This window comes from Myotis davidii, unplaced genomic scaffold (assembly GCF_000327345.1).
Source record: "Myotis davidii unplaced genomic scaffold, ASM32734v1 scaffold67, whole genome shotgun sequence".
Classification (NCBI taxonomy): Eukaryota; Metazoa; Chordata; class Mammalia; order Chiroptera; family Vespertilionidae; genus Myotis; species Myotis davidii.
In genome coordinates this window covers 1281863-1286448 of record NW_006298521.1, presented here as the reverse complement: position 1 = coordinate 1286448, position 4586 = coordinate 1281863, and the positions used below count along the sequence as shown (strand labels likewise).

Here is a 4586-nt window from a genome sequence, read left to right as displayed (position 1 = left end):
CAGCGGCCTGTGCCGCCCTGCGGGCCTGCTGGTGGCTGCACGGGTTGGGGTGGCCCCATGCCCGGCAGCCTCCAGATCACACAGATACGGGGACATTAATGTCTAATCCGGCTTCATTCCAGAGATGGACAGACCAGTTTGCCACCATTCAACCAGGAAGCCTCACCTGCCCCAAGGCAAGGCGGGGGGGGGCAGACCCCTGACCCTCTGCCCTTTGGCCTTGACACGGGGCTCCAGGAGCTGCTCCAGGCCCCTGCGGGTCTGTGCCCAGCACTGGGACTGGACAGCGGGCAGCACCGGGGGACACTCGTTAAGTTCACCTGGTAAATGGGTCCCCCTACCTCCTGTCACCGCTCGGGTGTCACCGGGTGGGGAGCTTCCACCCCCTCCACAAACTCACAGAAGCCCCAGGACAGGCAGGTCCCTGGTGGACGCCACCCAGAGGGGGAAGCTCGCCGGGGTCTGACCGCTGCTCTGAGCTGCTGCGCGGCTTGGCCCGGCCGCTTCCCCCTCTCTGGGCTGCAGAGCCTCGATGGCAAGAGGAGAAACAGAAGGTCTAAAGCTGATGTCCGGCCCGGCCAAGGCAGCTCCATGGTTGAGCACAGAACTATGAACCAGGAGGTCACGGTTCGATTCCCACCTGGGGCAGGTGCCCTGGTTGCAGGCTCCACCCCGGATCATGCAGGAAGGAGGCAGCCGATCAATGATTCTCATCCCTGATGCTTCTCTCTCTCCCTCTCCCTGCCTCTCTGAAGTCAATGAAGATGTATTTTTAATAACAGAAGCTAAGGCTTTGTAAAGGGGCAGGGGCTGCCCCAGGGAGGAGCAGAGCCAGGCCCTGGGGGGAGAGACGGTGTGAGGGTGCGGGGACCGGTGGCTGCAGCTGGGAGTGAGGGGGGCTGCGAGCGCCCCTCAGAGCTGGAGGGGGTGCATGAGCCCCCAGGGCCAGGAGCCTGGGCCTGTTCTGTTTTCAAGTGACTGAATCTCAAGGGGCAGAAACACTTGGCTTCCAGGACCTCCCTGCTGTGGCAAACGCTGAGAGCAAGGGGGGTGGGGGAGGGGTACCCCAACTGCCCTGACTTCTAAGGAGGAGACTCGTGGAAATTGGCTCAGGCCTCTCTGACCCTCAGTGAAACATTTCTGGGTCAAGAATTTCCAGCCCATAAACCCCCAGGTTTCAAATTCTCAGGAGGCCGGCGCGGGGCTGGGGTTTGCAGAGCCTTTCACATGCCAGAGCTTCCTGCCCCGCGGCCTCCCTCCCGCCCAGGCTTCTGGGCCAGGGTTCAGGAAGCCGGTCTGACTGACTGAGACAGACAAACAGGCCGAAGTCACGCAGCTCAGGGCCCTGGAATCAACTTGATCAAAGAGGGGAAACACTTTCTTTGCAAACATTTTTTGAGATGTCCACGCAGGTGGGCAGGCCACAGTGGGGAACACTTTCCACACCCCCGTCCCAAAGGACCCTGCCCCCAAATTCCTTTCTCCCGAGCTTTCCCCAAACAGTCAGCATCTGTGCAGTGGGCACTTGCTTATAAATCCAAGATCTTATTTATTTATTTTTTTAAATATATGTTATTGATTTTTTACAGAGAGGAAGGGAGAGGGATGGAGAGTTAGAAACATCGATGAGAGAGAAACATCGATCAGCTGCCTCCTGCACCCCCCCGCCAATGCTCTCCCCATATTTGGGTGAAGCAGGGGAGCAGAGGCCTTCTGCTTGTTTTTTCATAGACCTGCCGAGTCTTGGAGAACGGACAGCTCCTGGGCCTGCTCCCGCTCACAGGGCTTCGGGCTGAGCCGGCAGACCAGCTCTGCGGCCTCTGATGAACTCAGGTTTACACACTATCGCTGGACAAGAAATGTCAGTCCATAAACATGCTCGAGGAACACCCCACGGTTTGCTCAAGAGTTTCTTATCTCGGGGCATTTTCTGTTCCCTGGAGATAGGATCTGATCTCCGCTCCTGGCATGTCAGTGCTGAGAGCCCTCCCCATTTCACAGGCGGAAACTGAGGCCCAGAGAGAGGAACCGTGCGTTTCTGGTGGAGCTCAGAATCTCTTACTCCCAACATTTTAAAAAATTAAATGTTTTTATTGATGTCAGAGAAGGAGGGAGAGGGAGAAAGAGATAGAAACATCAACGATGAGAGAATCTTTGATCGGCCGCCTCCTGCACGCCCCCCACTGGGGATCGAGCCCGCAACCCAGGCCTGTGCCCGGACCTGGACTGGAAACATAACCTCCTGGTTCTCAGGTCAACGGTCAGCCACCAAGCCATACCAGCCGGGCTGCCGGGAGCCGGTCCGTCCTCGCTGCTTGACACAGTCGCTGCAGGGAAGGAACATCAGCACAGCATATGTTCCAAGGGACCTGGTGTATATGGCATACTGTTCTTAATATGTTTGCTCCCCTTCTTGGTGCTATGTGTTTTAACCAAGGTCACCTCTCCGAGAAAGGTTGTTTCCCCAGGTAGGGATTTTCCCCTGAAGTTAGGGAGGGAATAAAACCCCTTAACTAAGTGCCAGGCGGGTAGTTAATCACTTTAACTACAAACAATCATGCTTAAGCTACATAATCTTTACTCCCTGGAATGGAGATAAGAAACACCCTCACCTTTGCAATAGAGATTGATAGGATTGGAATCAACTGGTATAAATACAGACGTAACAAGACAATAAAGACCAGAACTTCGCTCAGATCCTGGCCAGGCTGCTGATCAACTGAACGCTGTCTCCGTGTCATTCCTTCTTCGCCGACTCCGTCCACACCTTTGGGGAACCCCTGGACCTGCTGGGGTTGGACCCCAGCACCGGGCCAACATTTTTACTAAAAAAATTTCAAAGCTATAGAAACACTTGCAGAACAGCACAATGAATGCCATATTCACCAGCTGCTAACATTATGCTTCGTTCGCTTTATCGCTTGCTCTCTCTCCCTCACTCCATATACAAGTGTGTGCGTGTGCGTTTCGGATACCGTGACACTTCACCCATCAGACTCCGGCGTGTGCCTCTTTCGCAACCACAACACCGTGGTCACGCCTGGGAAATGTAACATGGAATCAATACTGTCACCCAATACACATTCCCCAACACGGATTTCTCTCACTGCCACCCTGGCTACAATAGTGTTTGTGACAGGTGATTGGTTTTTACTTGAGGACTAGTCGAGGGCCAAGGGGGGCAGCTGGTTCTGTCTCCCAGTCTCCTTCAGTCCCCAGTGTTTTCCCTTGTGGTTGCCTTTGTCGGTCATGACTCTGACATTGTCCACGCATCCAGGAGCTGGCTGGCAGGAAGTCTGTTTCGCGTTGATTCGATTCGGATTTCACTTCTGGGACAGGAGCAGCGCTTCTCAGAGCCATGACCCCGGAGGCCCATGAGCTCAGCCCGTCGTCCGTCCCTTTATCGGTGATGTTAGGCTCATTTCATCACATTGGTGGGCATGTACGTGGCAGGGAAGGGGAGCTGTGGCATCCGCAGGGGGAGGCGCTTCTGCTGGTGCAGACGACATAGCTCAGCGCCTCGAGTTCTAACCACTGTTTCATTTCCGCCCAGGAGTCACCGGCCCGGTGCTTAGTCCTAACGGCCGCCCCGTTATGACTTTGCAGATTCTTCGGGAAGCGAGGTTGCGTGGGCCCCGTCCGAAGGTTACTTTGCCCAGTTTCGTTTCCACATTCCAGGTGTGAGGTCTGATACGCGGGCCGCTCCTCTGGGATGGCCGCGCTGGCTCTGTTGGCAAGGTGCTCGCTTGTATTACTGTTCGAAGTTCACCCCTGCAGATCCACTTTTAGTGCTTAGATGTAAAATGTCATCTTTAAGGTGCGCTCGGAGGGGGGCATGGGTCCTGGTGCTGGAAGGAGCCGCTAGTTCAGGCGGAGCTGCGTCACTGTTTTCCGGTGCTCCCCCTGAGCGGGCCTCCTCCTGTTCCATCCCGTCTGAAGCGCCCGGTCTGGGCAGCAGGACCCCTGCGCTCCACCAGCTGGGCCTTTCCAGGGCGTCCGCGTGCGGCCTTGGCCTTGTGGGGAGCTGAAAGGGTCACGCCACAGACCTCCAGACCCACACAGACCCAGGACTTGAAGGCTTACACTTCCATGATAGCACTTTAAAAAATAAAGTTTTGAGAGAGAGAGAGAGAGGGAGAGAAACATCGATTTGTTGTCCCGCTTATTTATGCATTCACTGGTTGAGTCTTGTATGTGCCGGGATTGGGATCGAACCTGCAGCCTTGGCCTATGGGGATGGGGATGGGGATGATGCTCTAACCACTGAGTGCCCGACCAGGGCCCATGGCAGCGCTTTCCCTTGTTAACCTGGTTCCTCTTCACAAGAGCCAGTGAGGGTCTGACACTTAGTAGGGTCTCTATGAACAGTTGGAGGAATTAGCGTCCCCATTTTACAGGATGGAAACCGAGGCTCAGAGAGGGGTGGCTTGCCTCCCCCCACCTCAGGTATCATTAGGCGAGAAACACGGTGAAAGCAGGCCCAGGCCTCTGCACTCAGTAGGCACTTTAGTAACAGCTCCCGCACAGACTGAGGCCTGATGCCTTCCGCAGGGCACCTTGCGGCTTGGGAGGCCGGGGTGGGGCGG

General features: G+C 55.9%; 1 protein-coding gene across 1 annotated transcript in view; it reads left to right on the top strand.

The window, feature by feature from the left end:
• Positions 1-4586, top strand: part of UPK3A (uroplakin 3A) — a 23498-nt gene that overhangs the window by 10384 nt on the left and 8528 nt on the right. The gene's annotated exons all lie outside the window — the stretch shown is intronic.